At 41.1% G+C, this 24,047-nt stretch overlaps 1 protein-coding gene across 1 annotated transcript in view; it reads right to left on the reverse strand.

The window, feature by feature from the left end:
- The window catches only part of jcada (junctional cadherin 5 associated a), an 86,634-nt gene extending 72,512 nt beyond the window's left edge, over positions 1-14,122 (reverse strand). The window contains exon 1 of the mRNA XM_028804341.2: positions 13,817-14,122. The gene's annotated coding sequence lies outside the window, so the exon portion shown is untranslated. The remainder of the gene's footprint in view (positions 1-13,816) is intronic.
- Between the last annotated feature and the right edge of the window lie 9,925 nt (positions 14,123-24,047).

Below are 24,047 nucleotides of genomic sequence, written 5' to 3' on the forward strand. Positions count from 1 at the left end.
GGACTGGGGTGATACAAGATGTCTTCCAAAGCCTCGGGACTCTCCCCTGTTCCAGGCTCAGGTTGAAGATGCGCTGTAGAGGACCCCCCCAGCTCCGATGCACAGACCTTCAGCAGTCGTGGCAATACTCCATCTGGACCCGCTGCTTTGCTGGCACGAAGTCTCCTCAGCTCTCTGCTCACTTGCGCTGTTGTAATTACGGGTGGGGATGTGTCTGCTATGCTGGTATCAGCAGAAGGATGTGTGGAGGGTGCAATACTCCGAGGTGAGAGTGAGAGTGGGTTAGGGTGGTCAAACCTGTTAAAGAAGTTGTTCATTTGGTTTGCTCTCTTCCCGTCTCTCTCGATGGTGGTACCCCGCTTCGAGCTGCAGCCAGTGATGATCTTCATCCCATCCCACACTTCCTTCATGCTGTTATTCTGCAACTTCTGCTCCAGCTTTCTCCTGTACTGCTCCTTCGCCGCCCTGAGCTGGACTCGGAGTTCCTTCTGCACGTGCTTGAGCTCATGCTGATCACCGTCTTTAAAAGCCCTTTTCTTCTGGTTCAAAAGGCCCTTGATGTCACTTGTAATCCATGGCTTGTTGTTAGCATAGCAGCGTACAGTTCTTACTGGAACTACAATGTCCATACAGAAGTTGATGTAGTCAGTAGTGCAGTCAACAACTTCCTCAATGTTCTCACTATGAGATCCCTGCAGGATATCCCAGTCTGTAGTTCCAAAACATTGTCCCAGAGTATTCTCAGCCTCCGGGGTCCACTTCCTGAATGATCGTGTGGTTACAGGTAGGACTCTCACTTTTGGTTTATATTGAGGCTGAAGCAGAACCAGGTTATGATCTGCTTTCCCATGCACAGGCAGCGGGGTGGCGCTGTATGCGTCTTTAACGTTTGCATACAGTAAATCAATAGTCTTATTTCCCCAGGTGTTACAGTCCACATACTGGGAGAATGCAGGTAATGTTTTGTCCAGCGTCACATGGTTAAAGTCTCCAGCGATTAGCACAAGCGCCTCAGGGTGCTGCGTTTGTAACTTAGCAACAGCAGAATGGATGATGTCACTCGCTGACTCCACGTCCGCCCGAGGAGGGATGTACACGATGACAACAATGACATGTCCAAACTCTCTGGGCAAGTAGTAGGGACGTAAACTTATGGCCAACAGTTTGATATCCCTGCAGCAAGTGGAGATTTTGACGTTAACATGTCCAGAGTTACACCACCGTGTATTAACATAGAGAGCGAGTCCTCCTCCTTTGTGCTTCCCACAGGTACTTGCATCTCTGTCCGCTCTAACTGTGCTAAACCCGGGTAGCTCCACATTGGCATCTGGGATGGTGTTATTTAGCCAGGTTTCGCAAAAACACAACAAACTGCATTCTTTGTAGGTTCTGACATTTTTCACCAGCGCAGCCGGTTCGTCGATCTTATTTGAGATTGAGTTTACATTCCCCAGAATCACAGAAGGCACCGAAGGCTTGAAACGCCACTTTCTCGCAAGCCGCTTCATTTTTAGCTTAGTGCCGGCTCTGCTGCCACGATACCGCCTTCTTACCTCGTCGGGTAAATAGGGAACCACACCGGCACTGGCATTTGTTCTCAGCGCTCGAAGTTGAGTACTTGAATAGGCGAGTCTCGGCGTGTAAAAATCCATGCCCACGTTGTAAAAGTAAGTGTGTCCAGGGAACGAATCCACATAAAATAAAGTAATAGGAGTGATCAAAAAATAAAAATAGAAAAATAAAAGTAGAAAAGTACACATACACATACAGTCATACACAGAGCTGCTGAAAAGGCTGCCACTCTTGGCGGCGCCGGATGTTAGAAAAAAAAAAAAATATAATCCATCCATCCATTTTCCAACCCGCTGAATCCGAACACAGGGTCACGAGGGTCTGCTGGAGCCAATCCCAGCCAACACAGGGCAGGGAACCAATCCCGGGCAGGGTGCCAACCCACTGCAGGACACACACAAACACACCCAAACACCAAGCACGCACTAGGGCCAATTTAGGATTGCCAATCCACCTAACCTGCATGTCTTTGGACTGTGGGGGGAAACCGGAGCGCCCGGAGGAAACCCACACAGACACGGGGAGAACATGCAAACTCCACGCAGGATGGACCCGGGAAGCGAACCCGGGTCTCCTAACTGCGAGGCAGCAACACTACCACTGCGCCACCGTGCATATAATATATACTTAAGGATGCTAGCATTACAGACAGCACTTGCAGATGCGGCCACAAGGAACAAAAAAGAATCCAATACATCACATCAGGCTGTAAACTGCTGACAGAGACAAGTGAGAAACGACTGAGGACAAGCATTAGACATCAAGAACTGGCACTGGAACACAAACTTTTCGCCACATACAAACCAGATTAGAAGTTCAAAACACTGGCACACATAAACTAAAATGGTACAGAACTGTACTGGCAAGACTAAACTATCCACCATAACAGATCAGACATAACACTGGTATACCAATTCAATAAAACGTCATATATTATTGACATTATCAATACTTAGACCTCCTATAACATTGCCAGATTCTGAGAAATGTATTCATGCTTTTGTTATTAGTTGGCTAGATTACTGTAATGCATACGAAAACATAAGAAATCTGACAAATGAGAGGAGACCATTCAGTCCCTCAAGCCTGTTTGTTTAGCTAATAGCTACGCTGTCCAAATAACTCATCCAGGTTCTTCTTAAAAGCAGTCAAGGTTTCTTCTTCAACTACATGTCCCAGAGGTTTGTTCCAGAGTTCCACAACTCTTTGCATAAAGAAGTGCTTCCTAGCTTCAGTTCTAAATGCACGTTTCCTTTCCACAAATGCCCCTGAGTATGTGATTCACCCATAAGACAAAAGAGTGATTCTGGATATACATTTTAGGATTTTAAAGACCAGGATTAAGTCCGCGTGCTGTCTACTCTGCTCAGGACGAAACAGGTTTAACTCTCTGAGTCTGTGAGAGTAGGACATGTCCTTAAGTCCCATGATGCACCTGGTTCTTCTCTTTTGCACAGCTTCCAGTGCTGCTATGTCTTTCTTGTAGCATGGTGACCAGAACTGCACTCTGTACTCCAGATGTGGTCTTACTAGTGCATTATAGAGTTTGAGCATAAGGTCCCTTGACTTAAATTCAACAGTTCTTATGTATATCACTCCTAACTGGTCTACCTAAGAAAGACATCAATTGGTTGCAATTAGTTTTGAATGCAACAGCAAGAATCCTACCAAGTAAAAGAAAATCTAAGTGCATCTCAGAGCCGGGCCTTGAGGCATTTTCACCTGAGGCAGGAGGATACGTTTGCGCCCCTATGTAGATAGTTTTTTATTACTAATAAGTATTAAATAAAAATACTTACTAGGGCGATATCATAGGAGGAAACAAGTGTATCGAGCGAGAGCGTCCGATGCAAAGCATCAGTTTGCTTAAGGTATCTGATGAACATTGCAACCAATCATTTGGCTTTTTTTTATTTCGCAATTTATTAATTTTCATTTTCATCAATTTGGCGCCCTTTCCCATTGTTCGCCCGAGGCAAGTGCCTCATTTGCCTCACCCTTGTCCCCGCCCTGGTGCATCTCACCAGTCTTAGCATCATTACACTAGTTACCCGTGCCTTTTAGAATTGACTTTAAAATACTATTAGTGGCGCAGTGGTAGCGCTGCTACCTCGCAGTAAGGAGACCTTGGTTCGCTTCCTGGGTCCTCCCTGCGTGGAGTTTGCATGTTCTCCCCATGTCTGCATTGGTTTCCTCCCACAGTCCAAAGACATGCAGGTTAGGTGCACTGGTGATCCGAAATTGTGCTCGGTGTGTATGTGTGTGTGCCCTGTGGTGGGCTGGCGCCCTGCCCGGGATTTGTTCCTGCCTGTGCCGGCTGGGATTGGCTCCGGCGGACCCCCATAACCCTGTGCTAGGACGATGACTGACTGACCAACATACTATTAATGGTACTTAAAGCTTTAAATAATATTGCTTCTTCTTACATTTTGCCACTATGCCACTACATTCTAAGTCATAGCCTTTGATCGTCTAATGGCTGTCCGCTTATTATTCCAAGAGCCAAGTATAAAAGGAGTGCTGTGACGATCGTCTGCTGTTATGCACCAAAAATCTGCAAAGCTTCACCTATAAAGGTATGCCAGGCTAACACCATGAATCATTTTTTAAAAACTCCTAAAAAAACACCTTTTTTAATTTGGCCTTCACATAACTAAAATTTAGTTCCACCCTTTATAAATTAGACATGCACAGTATTACCATACTCTTTGATGAATCTGCAATCTTTATTAATCTTTGCTTTTCTTTGTGGTGGCTTTCTACATTACTATTACCCAGATGGAGTTCTAGATTAGCCACCTGTGTTGTTTGAATGTTGGAATACCCCAACCTTCCACAAGACCCACTGTGTCGAATACTTTTAAGATGAAGCCTTAAAAAAAAAACAAATAATAAAGAGCTATTTAAAGACATTTATGAAAGGTAAAATGCCTAGTGGGGGTAAACCAAAATTTGGAATAATTTTAGGTCAACCTACAGCTGTGGCACTGTGGAGAACCACTCTCACCACTCCCCTCCATCTCCACCTTGCGGGAGGCACTGTAGCATTCAAACCAGTTCAGAAAGGTTCTACAACAGCTTCTACCCCTCAGCTGTTAAGATTCGGAACTCTGTGCTGTCCCCCTGCCCTCAGATTCTTCCCAGAATAGCTTATTTATATGCAGTACATTTGTTACACTTCTTACTGTGTTTCTTTTTTTTTATTGTTTTTTAATTTGTTGCTATCTGTTTGAGATTACTACTAACTATTCACGTATCAATTACTTATTTATCGATTTACTAGCCATGGTACCTGTCAAGATAGATAGATAGATAGATAGATAGATAGATAGATAGATAGATAGATAGATAGATAGATAGATAGATTCATATGAAAGGCACTATATGATAGATTGATAGATATCAAAGGCACTATAAGATAGATAGATTTGAATAAAAGGTTTATTATTCACAAGTACCTCAACCAGGCTTCTTTATATAGTTGCACAAAACACCACACACTTCTTCCTTTTCTCCTTTTCTATGTCTCTCTCTGTCTTCTCCTCCTCTCTCCACAAGTGTGGTTTGTCCATCGTTCACTCCTGACGCCAATTCGCCTGGGTGAGGTGGAGTGACTCTTTTTATCGCAAACCTGAGGGTATTTTCGGTGCTAGGACATGGTCCATCGGAAGCAGGTGGAGGTCCCATAAAATAAGGGTGCAGCATCCTTCGGTGGTACCCACAGAATCCAGCTGCAGAGCTGCACTCCAGGACTCCTGTTCTCAGCATGCCTGGTGGGTATGTAAGCCCAGGGATGCTGCCCTCTAATGTGACTGGGAGAAAGCACTCAGACGTTTTCTACCCCACACATACCCTCCATCTCCACCTTGCGGGAGGCACTGTAGCATTCAAACCAGTTCAGAAAGGTTCTACAACAGCTTCTACCCCTCAGCTGTTAAGATTCGGAACTCTGTGCTGTCCCCCTGCCCTCAGACTCTTCCCATAATAGCTTATTTATATGCAGTACATTTGTTACACTTCTTACTGTGTTTCTTTTTTGTTATTGTTTTTTAATTTGTTACTATCTGTTTGAAATTACTACTAACTATTCACGTATCTATTACTTATTTATCGATTTACTAGCCATGGTACCTGTCAAGATAGATAGATAGATAGATAGATAGATAGATAGATAGATAGATAGATAGATAGATAGATAGATAGATAGATAGATAGATAGATAGATAGATAGATAGATACTTTATTAATCCCAATGGGAAATTCACAAATGGATTCTAGTCAAGGACAGGTACAGTCATATGAAAAAGTTTGGGACCCCCTCTCAGCCTGTATAATAATTGACTCTCCTTTCAACAATAAAGATAACAGTGGTATGTCTTTCATTTCCTAGGAACATCTGAGTCCTGGGGTGTTTTCTGAACAAAGATTTTTAGTGAAGCAGTATGTAGTTGTATGAAATTAAATCAAATTTGAAAAACTGGCTGTGCACAAATGTGGGTCCCCTTGTCATTTTGCTGATTTGAATGCCTGTCACTGCTCAATGTTGATATCTGGCAACACCAAATTGGTTGGATGAGCTCGTTAAGCCTTGAACTTCATAGACAGGTGTGTCCAATCATGAGATATAAAGGGATTTAAGGTGGTCAATTGCAAGTTGTCCTTCCCTTTGACTCCCCTCTGAAGAGTGACAGCATGGGATCCTCAAAGCAACTCTCCAAAGATCTGAAAACAAAGATTGTTCAGTCTCCTGGTTTAGGGGAAGGCTACAAAAAGCTAACTCAGAGGTTTAAACTGTCAGTTTCAACTGTAAGGAATGGAATAAGCAAATGGAAGGCCACAGTCACAGTTGCTGTTAAACCCAGCAGGTCTGGCAGGCCAAGAAAAATACAGGAGCGGCACATGAGCAGGATTGTGAGAATGGTTACAGACAACCCACAGATCACCTCCAAAGACCTGCAAGAACATCTTACTGCAGATGGTGTATCTGTACATCGTTCTACAATTCAGCGCAATTTGCACAAAGAACATCTGTATGGCAGGGTGATGAGAAAGAAGCCCTTTCTGCACTCACGCCACAAACAGAGTCGCTTGTTGTATGCCAATGCTCATTTAGACAAGCCAGATTCATTTTGGAACAAAGTGCTTTGGACTGATGAGACAAAAATTGAGTGGTTTGGTCAGAAGAAAAAGCGCTTTGCATGGCGGAAGAAGAACACCGCATTCCAAGAAAAACACCTGCTACCTACTGTCAAATTTGGTGGAGGTTCCATAATGCTGAGGGGCTGTGTGGCTAGTTCAGGGACTGGGGCCCTTGTTAAAGTTGAAGGTCGGATGAATTCAACCCAATATCAACAAATTCTTCAGGATAATGTTCAAGCATCAGTCACAAAGGTGAAGTTACACAGGGGGTGGATATTCCAACAAGACAATAACCTAAAATACAGTTGGAAATCTACAAAGGCATTCATGAGAGGGAGAAGTACAATGCTCTGGAATGGCTGTCACAGTCCCCTGACTTGAATATCATTGAAAATCTATGGGATGATTTGAAGCAGGCTGTCCATGCTTGGCAGCCATCAAATTGAACTGAACTGGAGAGATTTTGTATGAAGAATGGTCAACAATACCTCCATCCAGAATCCAGACACTCATCAGAGGCTATAGGAGGACAGAGTCTAGAGGCTGTTAGATTAGCAAAAGGAGACTCAACTAAGTATTGATGTCATATCTCTGTTGTGGTGCCCAAATTTATACACCTGTCTAATTTTGTTATGATGCATATTGCACATTTTCTGTTAATCGAATAACTTAATGTCACTGCTGAAATACTACTGTGTCCATAAGGCATGTCATATATTAAAAGGAAGTTGATACTTGGAAAGCTCAGCCAATGATAAACAAAAATCCAAAGAATTAAGAGGGGTTCCCAAACTTTTTCATATAACTGTAACCGAATAATTAAAAAATATTTTCTACTGTAACCGAATGATTAAAAAATATTTTCTATCTCTTGCCCTACGTGTACTATCAGCACCTTTCTTCTGTATTCGTGTGTGTCTGAACCTCCCTTCACCAGCGCTTCATTTCTTGAGCATGTTGACACACATGTGCGTCAGAAGGTCACATTCAGGACTCACCTAAGGTATGCGGTACCACCCCGGGACGAGAGGGGGCGCTGTCACTAACAGTCTTGTCTCTGTATTTTCTCACAGCCTTGTGAAACCACACCCTTGAGGGCAACGAGGCTAACGAAGCCAAAGCCCAGTTCACTCAGTTTGAAAGGGAGACGCTCCTTGAATTTGGCATCTCATTTCGGGTCTGACTGTTATATGTAGAATGAGTCTTGTCTACAGACCACTAAACCAAGGGAATTCTCCCAATGAGGAAGCGCCATCGAACAAACACGTGTTTTATTTAAATTTTTCTTTTTGAAATTTGCCCTGCCTCATCATTTGCCCCAATACAATGTTCCCGTAAAGCCTCCTTCTCAGACTCAGTCATAATTTATGAGGTGCCTTTCTCACCTCCTGTCTGGTGTCATACTTTCTATCTTTGAAGACGACTATCTCAGAATGCGCTTTTACTCCTCCTTGTGCATCTTCCTCTTTCGTCTTGTTGCCAAAGCCAAACTGACCAATCACAACAAAGCCAAAACGACCAATCAGATTGCTCCATGGGACTGGACATACAGATCTAAGTGTTTTATTATACAGTACAATAGTTTAGTTTTGTATAGTTCTTTACTTGTCTTACACTTGTTCTGTGTTGCACTGTGGTCCTGTAACTTTATTCCAAGTTATGCTCACACACACACACGTGCATATACTGTACATATACACACTCTCACACCTTCATATATGAAATAACACAAAAATACGTGAGAAAGACTGGCTAAATTACTTAGGGCTATGTGAGGGCTACAGCTCTGGGACAGAAACCTTTCAGGTTTCTATAGCTTTAGTTTTAATTGATCTGAAGCGTTTACCAGAACAAGTGATGACCTGAGTGAGACAAAAAACATAAATCACAACTAGAAAAACACTGAGCCCTGTTTAACAATGGACTAAATACATTACACAGGACTTACAGTATATTGTGTTGAGAAAGTCCTCAATTATACCTATAGAGATATGGCTTTGAGTGCATGTGTCATGTACTGCATGAATACTCGTATGAGCGAGAACTTGTGTATACATGATTACATGTGGTAAACACAAACTTTGAAAGCTTCACCTTTTTCATTATCATCAAAAACAATTAGAAAAATACCACCAACTTTAAACAATCAATTACAAAACTATGCAAACAATTGTACCACTTGTTGTAATTTGGAGTTGTACTCATCTCTCACAGTGGGCATCCATGTGCATCATAAATGAACTAAGCTGCAACAATCTTCTAAGACAAAAGTTGTGAATTGAGGCTGACAGTCAGATGAAAGCTGCTGAGCTGATTGAATTTAGCGGGTGGAAAGCGACAAGAGACTGTGACAGTAAAACAGAGCGAGCAGTCAGCGTGATGGGCTGAAGAGAAACAATAAGAACAAACACAGGCAGGTCCCTGGGGTGGGGGGGTCCAAGGTTGACTGTTGATCAGAGAAGGTCATTAACAAGATCAAAGAGAAATAACATTCTGAAATAAATAAACTTTATCAAATACAAAACAGGAGAAATAAGGACTGCCTGTTACCTATCATGGAAATTGTATTGAGTTGCATCTTTTATTACAGAAAGAAAAAAAAAAAAAAAATATATATATATATATATATATACCTGTATATATATATATATATATATATATATATATATATATATATATATATATATATATATATATATATATATATATATATATAGTATATTCTATGTATATGTGTATACTACTAATAATAATAATACATTTTATTTATATATCACCTTTCCCATCCTCAAGGCACTTAAAACATCCATCCATCCATCCATTTTCCAACCCACTGAATCCAAACACAGGGTTATGGGGGTCTGCTGGAGCCAATCCCAGCCAACACAGGGCACAAGGCAGGGAACCAATCCCGGGCAGGGTGCCAACCCACCGCAGGACACACACAAACACCAAGCACACACTAGGGCCAATGTAGAATCACCAATCCACCTAACCTGCATGTCTTTGGACTGTGGGAGGAAACCCACGCAGACACGGGGAGAACATGCAAACTCCACGCAGGGAGGACCCGGGAAGCGAACCCGGGTCCCCAGGTCTCCCAACTGCAAGGCAACAGCGCTACCCACTGCGCCACCGTGCCGCCCGCACTTAAAACAAATTAATACAAATAGTTTCTGCATATTTCCCATTGGGATTAATAAAGTATCTATCTATCTATCTATCTATCTATCTATCTATCTATCTATCTATCTATCTATCTATCTATCTATCTATCTATCTATCTATCTATCTATCTATCTAGTAGAATAAACACAGGATATACAAAAGCATTGAACAGAATAAAAGAAAGAATAAACCAGAGTATAATACTAAATTCAATACTAAAAGAAATGCCTGAACAAATCACATAATTTATGATATAACACACAAACAAATTTTCCTCAGCATCTGGACAGAAAGGTAAACTGAAAGAAGGGGCAGAGAGTTACGTTAAGTTAAAGGCCTTCTTGAACAGATGAGTTTTAAGTTGTTTTTCAAAAGAATGAATGGAGTCAGCTGATCGAATTAATTTCAGGATGGCATTCCAAAGTCTGGGTGCTATAGTATATATACTGACATTCCAAAACAGATATCTGAGAAATATTTAATACCTTCCCATGTTATCATGTAAACAAAAACCAGAGCCTATCACTACACTCAACCACAACTCAACTGTTGGCCACTCTGTCCTTTACATTTTTGCAAAATTACCATTGAGTGAACATTAGAAAACTTTTGACGAGAACAGGCCATTCAGCCAAACAAGGCTTGCCAATCCTGTCCATCTAATTTCTCCAAACTAACATCAAGTTGAGTTATGAAAGTCCCTAAAGTCCTACTCTCTTTCCATCTCTCCACTGTTCAAATATTATCTATCTATCTATCTATCTATCTATCTATCTATCTATCTATCTATCTATCTATCTATCTATCTATCTATCTATCTATCTATCTATCTATTATATAGTGCTTTTCCAATCTATCTATTTATCTATCTATTATATAGTGCCTTTCACATCTATCTATCTATCTATCTATCTATCTATCTATCTATCTATCTATCTATCTATCTATCTATTATATAGTGCCTTTCCAATCTATCTATTTATCTATTATATAGTGCCTTTCCAATCTATCTGTCTATTATATAGTGTCTATCACATCTATCTATCTATTTATCTATGTCTCTATCTCTCTTGCTGTCTGTGTGTTGCTCGATTAGTGCTGTCTGGGGTGGGAGTGTTCGAGTTATGGGAAGCCAACAGGCGTCGAGGTCTCTGTGTAAATGTCTTAATTTTCTCTACTTTCTTTCACTTATTTGTTTGTTTTCCTTAGAGATTTGCCTTAGAATTGTTTTTGGTATTTTTTTTTTACTGTTATGACACGGCTTTGGCAGTTATCGCCATGGCCATGTCCAAAGGCAGGGTTCCTGGTTTGTTACCAAAGGCGTTTGAATGTAATGTACACCCAAACACAATATATGGAACAATAAAATAAGAATGTCACGACAGTCAAATCTCACCCACCTGTTTAATATGCAAGTATTACACAAAGCAGCTGAGTGTGTTCTGTCAGACAGGACTCAAACCTACATTCTCAATTCAAGTTGATGCCATCAGGTCACAGGTTCAAAGGTCCAAGGTCCATTTTTCATCCAAACTGTTCTTAAACTTCTCAATACATCCAACTTTAATAAACATTCACAGGCTTAAATCATGGGATGAATGGCTATCATTTGCATCAATCATTAGGCAAGACTAAATGTTAATTTAATTTTTATGTGTAATATGCATATAATGTTTCACCATAAGTACTCACTGCTATATTATATTTATTTGTACTGAGTTTATGTTATTGGCTGCCTTATTTGTTGGTGTTTTTTAAATGTTATGTAGTGGTCTCTCTGTAAAACCTGCTGACAAACCAAATTTCCTTTATTGGACAATATAACTGAATTGAATATATATACTGTATAGATAGATAGATAGATAGATATATATAAGTATTATAACAAATTGTTCTGCAAAAGTGTGTCAAGAAATGATAGATAGATAGATAGATAGATAGATAGATAGATAGATAGATAGATAGATAGATAGATAGATAGATAGATAGATAGATAGATAGATAGATGCTACTGGGGCATCTTTATACCAACAGCATATGCCTGTATAGTGCCTCAATGTTACAGTGACTGCATGGTCAGAAGTTTTCTTTTCTTTCTTTTAAAATTCTTCTTTCTTTTTAGTCATTTTGGTGGGTGTTCAGACAATAAAGTGTGCATATATATATATATATATATATATATATATATTTACTTATCTATGTATTTATTTATTTATAGAGCTTCTGTAAAAAGAAAAATGTATATAGTGCCTTTTCATATCTATCTATCTATCTATTATATAGTGCTTTTCACATTATCTATCTATTATATAGTGCCTTTCACATTATCTATCTATCTATCTATCTATATATATACTGTATATACAAAATGCCAATAGTTGTCTGTCTATCATGCAAAAACTTGTAAACTACTCAGCACTGAGCCTTGATCTCAGTCTTAGTCGAGAGTTTATGATGTGATATGCATTGCACAACCCAGGACTTGGAGGAGCAGGCTACCTCGGCCATGCAATTACATTTTGGGTCCTTCTCAAAGCACGCTGTGGTGCAGTCACATGCCGTAGTGGACAGGGGGAGAACAGCACAGGCATGTGGCATGGTTGACTGGAAAAGAATAAATTATATATATACAATACACTTGTGGGATCAAATGGTGATAAACACTACACTGGCACTTTTCTGCACTTACTCAAGCCCACTCACTTTGGACCAGTGCAGTATCACCAAAAACCTGTGGGAGGCATATGGACGTGGGAGGAAAACTTGATTACGTTTATAAAATTTTTTATGTATAGAACATGCAAACTCTTCAAGAACCATAAGAATCCAGTGTCCTGAAACTGAGAGGTACATGCATTTCCCACTAAGTCCGTTTATTTCTGTACAGTCATTACTGTTTTATTGATGATTTACAGCACAAATGTATTGTCGTGCCAACCTGTTGGAAAGAAATTTGAATGTAAATGTCTATGTTTTCTGTTTGAATCCAATTTAATAAATAGTTTGAGGTGGATTAACTGTTGTTTCAGGCAATACAAAATACACCTGCAAAGACTTGAAATGTCCGTGCAAGAAGTGCTGCTAACTTGCTATTTGAAAAGATGCCCATCAAACCAATTAGGAGTCAAGTGAAAGCCACAGTCTGTTTGGGCAGCAAAAGGACAAATACGCCATCACTGTCTGGACTGGCCGCCAATCGGACCCCAACACTCACTCTCGCACACACGATATATGCACATACACTCCTAATATACGGATCGACTTCAAGGCGCCAGTACACAGTAATGGTCGCGAGTTGGAGGACACCTCTTAGCGTAGCTTATCTCGTGCTTTCCGCCGGCTCCTGTCTCTTAAAACCACTATGCGGAGCAGCAGCAGTTTCAAGTCTCCAGTTTTTTCTAAACTGCGGCTCATGTCCGAACGGAAACGTTACCTTCGGAATACGTAATACTGCTAAAAGAGTATGCAACTCTATGGCCTCAAACTACAATGCAACATCACACAACAAGCGGGCACGTTTTCGAAATCGTCTTCTGCATCAATATGTGCCAGTCTAGAAGGACAACGCTGAGACAGTTTTCGCTAAAGCCACCAGCCCGGTTGGCGGCAGGACTTTTACGCTGCAATACTCCGTATATCATGTCCTATACAGATGTGCACTGCGCCGTAGTGCATACCCTCCGCCGCGCAGCTCACCAGAAAATCACACCGTTATCTCGATACATGTAACGGTAGCGAAGGCAAAAAATATACGCGCCCAGGATGGCAAGTTGGAGCGCCCTAACGTTAATCATTACCAGATGAGGCTCTGCCTTCAGAGTTGAATCCTACCCATTTCAACGGTTCTTAAAAAAATACAAATACATAAGAGACAAAACTTGCTCAAGGTGAAACTGTGTGCTGTGATAACAACGCGGTGCATGAGGATCTCACTCACCTCTCCGTGGCTGTCCGCTGCAGCCCGGCGACAGCGCTCGCTCTCGCGGCGGCTCCTCAGTCGGAGCTGTTTGCGCACAGGCGCAGGCGAGCAGAGCCGAGCACGCTTCATGCAGCGGCGGGGCCGCGGCTGTGGAGGCGCGAGCTGAGCTCCGACAGGAAACTTTTTTTTTTGGCGAGAGTGCGCGTGCCTGTGAGTCTGAGCTGGAGTGTTTTGGGGAGGTGGTTAAGAGGGTGTTGTACTTCAGCCTTTGAATGCTCTCTTACAGCTTTCTTTTACCCGCCCAGACTGCTTTAATGTTTTGATGCATTCCAAAGATTGTTTTTAGACAGTTTAAGAAAAAAAAAATCACCATTATTTCAAAATATATTTAATTCACCGCAATTTAAAGGCTTAAAACCAAACTAAATATGTTGGTGATATGTCGTCTTTCCGTTTCGGCCAAAATAAATAATTTAAGATCGGTTACGTAAGTAGTATAATTAAATTAATTCATTCATCCACCCACCCACCCATTTTTTCAAACGCATGACCGTACTTTTTATTACGACGGATCCGAAGAGATACGTGACCACCGCGGGAGACCAGAGTCGATGCTTCCACTGACATCATCTGAGAAGTGCCATCTATGCCAAGTCGAGAAATGGAGTCATACGAAGCAAAATAAAGGAAGGATGTTTCCAGTTTTCAAACAAGTGTTACAGCCTGCATTCGGCATAGAAAACCTTGACAATTTTTCCAACAGACGAGCAAGAAAGGATTCTATCGGGAAATGTGAGTTAAGGGGGTAAATATGTACCTACACGCTTAAAAACAGAGGCGGCCTTAGGGGTGTGCGGGGCCTTGGGCTGACCAACCCCACGCGGGGCCGGTTACGTCAAACGCTGTTACCGGTATGTGTGGACTGTATACATTTTAATAAAAATAATGTTAACATAAAATTATTGCAGAATAACACGTTGACTTTATCAAAATATAACTGGAGAACGTAACTTGACAAGTCCGCTCGAACGGGACACGCGGACCTCAAAAGCGGGGATAAGGGCGATCGCCCCACTTGCTACCCCCAAACGCCGCTCTTGCTTAAAAATAAGGGTTCTTTAATGGCACTTTACTGGGTGGTGTAGTTCCTTCAATCACAAAGAACCGTTTCATTCTGGGAATGGTTCTTGTCATATGAAAGTAGTTCGTTGGACTCTGAAAAGGTTCCTAATACGTGAACAAAACAAAAACTTTTTAATGTATCATAGGCTACCTAGCACTGGCTGTCCTTGCATTATATCTTGGGCCGGATTTTCCTATAGGCTAACTAGGCTTCAGCCTAGGGCCTCAAGATCAAGAGGGGCCTACATTCAAATTGTTAGCAAAATTAAAATTACACTATTCTAAAAACAGTGAACACTAAAACACTGAACCGAAAATAAGGAGAAATTCTACGTATATGACTAATAAACAAACATAAAAATGTATTGGTTAAGATCAATGCGTATTACGTATTTTATTATCTCTCATGTAATTTACAAACTTAAAAATGGAAGGTGAAAGTGCCTCATAAGTGGAATAGCCTAGGGCCTCTTTTCATATAAATCCGGCCCTGCCTGCTGATCATCCCAGCCAGAACACCCATCCACTCTCCATCCATTATGATGGCGTCCCAGCCAGGTTCCAAATCCTCCATCCCCACTGGTATGCCAGCCCATCCTTCCCTTACATCACAAGAGACACAGACACAGTGTACTGTAGATTGATGGGCATGAATGGCAAATGTATTGATTTAAAATTAATTCTACCAGGTGGCACACAAAAAACCGTACCATCTGCGACTCCAACGTCGACGTACGTTTCTTAGCCCGTACACGAAATTGAAGGAGCCACGTGGAATAAAATACACATTTTTCCTTGTCGTCGTCCTTCAGGTCTTGGACACAAGTCATTCTGTACAGTTTCATCTGTAGTGAGTGCAACACACGTTGACAAGACCTGCGCGAAACAATCGCTTGTTGTGCCAATTTACTTGTCGATTTCCAAGGGCTTCTGGCCATCTGTTCCTGAATATCTGTTATGACCGCAAGTGTACGAACGGACGGGGCCCGATTCTTTTTGCAGTTTGCAACTGACCCAGTCTTATGCCACTTCTTCACCAACTCATGAATCCTGCTCTTTGCTGGTAGGTTTATGCCAGGAAACTTCTGTGCGAAAATGTCCCGCATTTCCTTAAAAGAACCGGTAGACACATACACCTCCACTATTCCAATCCTCTGCTGCAGAAAATACATCTTCCGGATCTCTTTCACGCACGTCTGTACCCACTGACTCACAGCTTCCTTACTAATGCACAGTTGGGGCTGCTGACCCCGTCGCAACAACGAGGCTCCGTGATCGCGACAGCACCCACCTATGTAATAGCTCGAGTCAGCCGGTCGGAGATGGTTCGGTTTTTCGTGAGCCATCATGTACAATAAAAAGTGTACAGAACGTGAAGGAGTCTGAATATTTTCTGTAATTTAATTTTTATACCCTAATTTTTGGATGATATACAGTTAGGTCCATAAATATTTGGACAGAGAGAACTTTTTTCTAATTTTGGTTCTGTACATTACCACAATGAGTTTTAAATGAAACAACTCCGATGCAGTTGAAGTGCAGACTTTCTGCTTTAATTCAGTGGGGTGAACAAAACAATTGCATAAAAATGTGAGGCAACTAAAGCATTTTTTGAACACAATCCCTTCATTTCAGGGGCTCAAAAGTAATTGGACAAATTAAATAACTGGAAATCAAATGTCAATTTCTAATACTTGGTTGAAAACCCTTTGCTGGCAATGACAGCCTGAAGTCTTGAACTCATGGACATCACCAGATGCTGGGTTTCCTCCTTTTTAATGCTCTGCCAGGCCTTTACTGCTGCAGCTTTCAGTCGCTGTTTGTTTGTGGGCCTTTCCGTCTGAAGTTTAGTCTTCAACAAGTGAAATGCCTGCTCAATTGGGTTAAGATCAGGTGACTGACTTGGCCATTCAAGAATTTTCCACTTCTTTGCTTTAATAAACTCCTGGGTTGCTTTGGCTGTATGTTTTGGGTCATTGTCCATCTGTATCTTGAAACGCCGCCCAATCAATTTGACTACATTTAGCTGGATTTGATCTGACAGTATGTCTCTGAACACCTCAGAATTCATTCGGCTGCTTCTGTCCTGTGTCACATCATCAATAAACACTAGTGTCCCAGTGCCACTGGCAGCCATGCACGCCTAAGCCATCACACTGCCTCCACCGTGTTTTACAGATGATGTGCTATGCTTTGGATAATGAGCTTTTCCACGCCTTCTCCATACTTTTTTCTTGCCATCATTTTGGTAGAGGTTGATCTTGGTTTCATCTGTCCAAAGAATGATTTTCCAGAACTGTGCTGGCTTTTTTAGATGTTCTTTAGCAAAGTCCAATCTAGCCTTTCTATTCTTGAGGCTTATGAGTGGCTTGCACTTTGCAGTGCACCCTCTGGATTTACTTTCATACAGTCTTCTCTTTATGGTAGACTTGGATATCGATACGCCTACCCCCTGGAGAGTGTTGTTCACTTGTTTGGCTGTTGTGAAGGGGTTTCTCTTCACCATGGAAATGATTCTGCGATCATCCACCACTGTTGTCTTCCGTGGACGTCCAGATCTTTTTGCGTTGCTGAGTTCACCAGTACTTGCTTTCTTTCTCATGATGTACCAAACTGTAGATTTTGGCACTCGTAATATTGTAGCAATTTCTCAAATGTTTTTTTTCTGTTTTCGCAGCTTAAGGATGGCTTCTTTCACCTTCATGGGGAGCTCCTCTGACTGCATGTTGTCTGTTCACAGCAAAATCTTCCACATGCAAGCACCACACCTCAAATCAACTCCAGGCCTTTTATCTGCTTAATTGATAATGACATAACGACGGACTTGCCCACACCTGACCAAGAAATAGCCTTTGAGTCAATTGTCCAATTACTTTTGAGCCCCTGAAATGAAGGGATTGTGTTCAAAAAATGTTTTAGTTGCCTCACATTTTTATGTAATCGTTTTGTTCACCCCACTGAATTAAAGCTGAAAGTCTGCACTTCAACTGCATCGGAGTTGTTTCATTTAAAATTCATTGTGGTAATGTACAGAACCAAAATTAGAAAAAAAGTTGTCTCTGTCCAAATATTTATGGACCTAACTGTAAATCTATGGAATATTTCAGTATTGTTTTCATGGACTGTTAACAGATATAACTGTATTATTTTGTCAATTTTAGTGAAAACTTCTGAGTGCAATACTGCTAATTTTCTTCAGGAAAGAATTTGGTGTGATCCTGTGACAAAGTATATGCTTTTTTTAAAAAAAAATAGACTCCCACCCTTTCTGTGAGATTTCAGTATAATGACTTTAACAAAAGAGAAAGATATTTGTCTATATTTGTTAATGGTACTGGAAATTTTCAAAAATGTGTCTAGCTGATCATAATCAGTACCTCTGTGCCTTGGCTTTACAATAATTTCCTATTGCTTTACCTCTATAACTGATAAGGTAGTTGCTAGGTAAGTTGTTTTTATGTTTTCGGTAGAGTTTCCAAAGAGAAGGGTACATTCAAGGAGAAACTGGAACCTTCTCTAATTCATTGTGTTTTATTTATGACCCTGGGTCTGAAACCCAATTCAGGCAACTCTGGTAACATCAGGTGCATGGTAAGAACCAGCACTTCTTGTCCAAACTCTCCTGAATATCTAAATTCATTCATAAGGAGCAATTTTGCAGTCACAGCTGACCCCAGAACACACCACTTTAGGAGATCAGATGAAATCCAGAGTAACTGGAGAAAACCCACATGGGCAAAGAATATGGAAACTCCACGGCAACATTGATCAGTCATGGATACTAATATCCACTGTGCCACCATGCCTCCCAGTATGCTAAGGGTACCATCATAGTGATTTTCTCTATTCATACTAGGGGTTCGCCCCCTGCTTGCTTTGCTCACCAACCCCCCTGCCTGCTCTACGTGCCAGCAACTTTGCATCTCTACCACTCGCGTATGTGGATTTCACTTTCACCAAACAACAGAACTTTTAATTCTCGCGGATAGGCCTCTTCATTGGGAGGCAACACCACTTTTCCTTGATGGCAACACGAATTAGGCGATCTACAAGTCTCCGACTTAAAGTTTAAAGCCAAACAATACCTACATACTTCTGTCAAATCACCTACAATGCATCCAGAAAGTATTCACAGCGCATCACTTTTTCCACATTTTGTTATGTTACAGCCTTATTCCAAAATGGGTTAAATTCATTTTTTTCCTCAGAATTCTGCACAAAACACCCCATAATGACAACGTGAAAAAAGTTTACTTGAGGTTTTTGCAAATTTATTAAAAATAAAAAAACTGAGAAATCCCATGTCCATAAGTATTCACAGCCTTTGCTCAATACTTTGTCGATGCACCTTTGGCAGCAATTACAGCCTCAAGTCTTTTTGAATATGATGCCACAAGCTTGGCACACCTATCCTTGGCCAGTTTCGCCCCTTCCTCTTTGCAGCACCTCTCCAGCTCCATCAGATTGGATGGGAAGCGTCGGTGCACAGCCATTTTAAGATCTCTCCAGAGATGTTCAATTGGATTCAAGTCTGGGCTCTGGCTGGGCCACTCAAGGACATTCACAGAGTTGTCCTGAAGCCACTCCTTTGATATCTTGGCTGTGTGCTTAGGGTCGTTGTCCTGCTGATAGATGAACTGTCGCCCCAGTCTGAGGTCAGGAGTGCTCTGGAGCAGGTTTTCATCCAGGATGTCTCTGTACATTGCTGCAGTCATCTTTCCCTTTATCCTGACTAGTCTCCCAGTTCCTGCCGCTGAAAAACATCCCCACAGCATGATGCTGCCACCACCATGCTTCACTGTAGGGATGGTGCCAGGTTTCCTCCAAACGTGACGCCTGGCATTCACACCAAAGAGTTCAATCTTTGTCTCATCAGACCAGAGAATTTTCTTTCTCATGGTCTGAGAGTCCTTCAGGTGCCTTTTGGCAAACTCCAGGCGGGCTGCCATGTGCCTTTTGCTAAGGAGTGGCTTCCGTCTGGTGGATTGCTGCAGAGATGGTTGTCCTTCTGGAAGGTTCTCCTCTCTCCACAGAGGACCTCTGGAGCTCTGAGAGAGTGACCATCGGGTCCTTGGTCACCTCCCTGCCTAAGGTCCTTCTCCCCCTGATCGCTCAGTTTAGATGGCCGGCCAGCTCTAGGAAGAGTCCTGGTGGTTTCGAACTTCTTCCACTTACGGATGATGGAGGCCACTGTGCTCATTGGGACCTTCAAAGCAGCAGAAATTTTTCTGTAACCTTCCCCAGATTTGTACCTCGAGACAATCCTGTCTCGGAGGTCTACAGACAATTCCTTTGACTTCATGCTTGGTTTGTGCTCTGACATGAACTGTCAACTGTTGGACCTTATATAGACAGGTGTGTGCCTTTCCAAATCATGTCCAGTCAACTGAATTTACCACAGGTGGACTCCAATGAAGCTGCAGAAACATCTCAAGGATGATCAGGGGAAACAGGATGCACCTGAGCTCAATTTTGAGCTTCATGGCAAAGGCTGTGAATACTTATGTACATGTGCTTTCTCAATTTTTTTATTTTTAATAAATTTGCAAAAACCTCAAGTAAACTTTTTTCACGTTGTCATTATGGGGTGTTGTGTGTAGAATTCTGATGAAAAAAATGAATTTAATCAATTTTGGAATAAGGCTGTAACATAACAAAATGTGGAAAAAGTGATACGCTGTGAATACTTTCCGGATGCGCTGTATGTCCATATATTCAATCTCTTTTCACTTTTACCTTTTCGTCAATATCACATTGAATTTTGATTCCGTGTTTGGAGTTACATCGTGACAACACAACGTATAACTGCCCGTGAGTGAATATCATTTCTTTCTCTCTACATGAACTGTGTCTGACAATAGCATTCACACAAATGAGAAACGATTGAACCGGGTGCATGGTTATAAATGTTTTAGATGTGGGTGGGACTTTTCCAAATCTCTTTGCATAAAGTTTTGTCTCGCAGGGCTTGAAATTTTCTTTCGCAGGATTTCACTTTCACCAAACAACAAATCTTTTAATTCCCGCGGAGAGGCCTTTTCATTGGGAAGAAACACTACTTTTCCCTGATGGCAACACGAATTAGACGATCTACAAGTCTCTGACTTAAAGTTTAAATCCGAACAATATATTCAATCTCTTTTCGCTGTTCTGTTATTTCACCGAGTAATAATTTCCGTTTGTTTGCGCTAATGCGATCTTTACTATCATTTTTTTTGAGAGTTTCGAATTTTCGTACTTCCATTTTCTCTAACCTGCTCTGCATGTGTATTGCGGCAACATTTTTGAATTCTTTATGATGTTCTACTTTGTCATCTACTCTTTGTCTTTTATTTCCGGACCTGGGTGTGGTTACATCTCTTGGCACAAAGTCTCGTCTCAAGGGGCGTGAAAGTGTCTCTCTGAGAAAGTCACATCTCGTCTCTCCTTCCAAGATTTTTTTATTATAATAGAGAGATGTCTCAGTTACAGAACTGTACATGAAGACAAGGCTGATTAAGAAATACACAATATTTGAAGGGTGTGAACTGCTTGCACCAAAAAAATACTATTAAGCTAAACAAAAACTATTAAAATCTAGATCACCATACTACAATTCCTGCAATGAGAGATAGAATCCAGCTTTGATGTGTGTTTTATTGTGAAAGCTAGTATTGTCATAAAAGGCAATGCACTAGCCTCTTAAGTTCATTTTTTAAATCGGTGCACAAAAAGTGCCCTTAAACTGAAACTATTCACCTTGTTTTAAATGTACGTCCCACAATACTCATCCCTGGGAACCTCAGCAATGATATGAGTGTGAGTAAGTCTGAGACTTAAACTGCTTTCAAAAACTGTTTGGAAATCTTGTATGACTGCTAGCTACCCAAAAATACCCTAATATTTTGAAGAATCCTGCTGACTACGCCAAATGTTCTATTGTGAAAGTCATCATTTTGTCACATTAGCCTCCTAGGTTTTATTTTTCATTCTCTCAGGACCACCACAAGGAACAGGCCTGTCTCCTTTTCTCTGCACTCTGCAGACCTCTGACTATAAAATTAACACCAAGTCATGTCACTTGCAGAAATTCTTTGATGGTTCTGCAATAACGCAGTGTATTGATAAAGGAAATGAGACATAACCTCAGGTGGATAACTTTGTTAACTTTGTTTCTTGGTGCAAAGAGAATTGTCTGCAAGTTAACATCAGCAAAATGAAGGAACTGGTTGTTCAGGGAGTGGATGTGGAGGTGGTGCACTGCTACAAACACATGGGGCTCCACGTCAGTGACAACCTGGACTGGTCTTGTAACACAGAAGAAGCAGGGAAGAAAGGGCAGAGCAGACTCTATTTCTTTAGGTGACTATGCTACTGTAATGTGGGTGGTGACATCCTTTACATGTTCTAGAACTCTATGGTGGCCAGTGTAATTTTCTGTGCTGTGGTGAGCTGGACCTGGAAGTATCATTTCAAGAGAGATCCCCTAAATCAGCTAGTTGATTAAAAAGGCAGATTCAGTTATCGGACACGCGGGTCCTGCTAGAGGTAATAGCAGAAGAGAGAATGAAGACAAAACTGATGTCAATTGTAATTATACTGTACATTCTCTGATACTCTGACATTGAGGACTTTAAGGTTACAAATTATTTGGCAGAGGTGTGTCAAGAAACACTCCTGGGACGTCTTTATACCTGTACGTCTTTATAATGCCTCAGTGTGACCGTTCATTTCATCTTTAGCTATGTCAGGTGTTTTCTTTCATTTTTGGCAATTCTGATGTGTACGTGTTTGTTGTAATGTTTACTGTATATTTTGAGCTTCTGTACAAAGTCAAATAACGTTCTATCTATTGTAACATATGACACATATCATCCAGGAACCCTTATTTGGCTGGGAGGTCAGTGCAATTAAATGTGTGGGGTAGAAAACGTCTGAGTGCTTTCTCCCTGTCATATTAGAGAGCAGCATCCCTGGGCTTAAATACTCACCAGGCATGCTGAGAACAGGAGTCCTGGAGTGCAGCTCTGCAGCTGGATTCTGTGGGTGCCACCGAAGGATGCTACACCCTTATTTTATGGGACCTCCACCTGCTTCCGATGGACCATGTCCTAGCACCGAAAATACCCCCAGGTTTGAGATAAAAAGAGTCACTCCACCTCACCCAGGCGAATTGGTGTCGGGAGTGAACGATGGACAAACCACACTTGTGGAGAGAGGAGGAGAAGACAGAGGGAGACATAGAAAAGGAAGAAGAAGTGTGTGGTGTTTTGTGCTACTATATAAAGAAGCCTGGTTGAGGTACTTGTGAATAATAAACCTTTTATTCAAATCTATCTATTACATAGTGCCTTTGATATCTATCTATCTATCTATCTATCTATCTATCTATCTATCTATCTATCTATCTATCTATCTATCTATCTATCTATCTATCTATCTATCTATCTATCTATCTATCTATCTATCTATCTATCTAAGTCCATAGAGCCTGGAGAATGGAGGAGGCTTTAATGTGTTTAAAGGGGTGAAGTGAACTACATCAAACAAAAAATGGCAGGGATTACCTCACCATCAGTTAAAAACAAATAACTGTTCAAAAGTGTTGAAGTATCAAGAAATACATTTACTGCTGAAAAACAAATGCTGTACGGTCATCACTACTTACTAATGATAATCACAAAGGCATAGCATAATCATGAAGTCTGTCCAGAAACATTGTGGTGAATCCTAAAAACTGATGTAACGTCACCTGGCATGAATCAGAGTCTAAAATGATAGGTTGGCTGTTGTGTTTATGATGTGAGTGCTGTCTGCATGTCATAGATCACACTCCTGCTCATGTGGGTTCTGTGATCCTGTCCTAAAGAAATACAGTTCTATAAAATGATGAATTTCTGGATATTCTGATTCAAATCAAATCAAAGTTTATTTGTCACATGCAGTTATACAAACAGTACAATATGCAGTGAAATGCTTAGTTGTTGAACTCCAAGACTGCTCATTAGAATTTAAAAAACTAAAGAGCAAATACTCAACTCTCTAAATATTAATACAGCATTATATTAATATTGTAAAAAATAGTAGTAATATAATGGCACCCATCAAGTGTGCAAAGAAATTCCTAGTCTGATTTCCCAATAGTGAA

Source organism: Erpetoichthys calabaricus, chromosome 6 (genome assembly GCF_900747795.2).
Source record: "Erpetoichthys calabaricus chromosome 6, fErpCal1.3, whole genome shotgun sequence".
Lineage (NCBI taxonomy): Eukaryota > Metazoa > Chordata > Cladistia > Polypteriformes > Polypteridae > Erpetoichthys > Erpetoichthys calabaricus.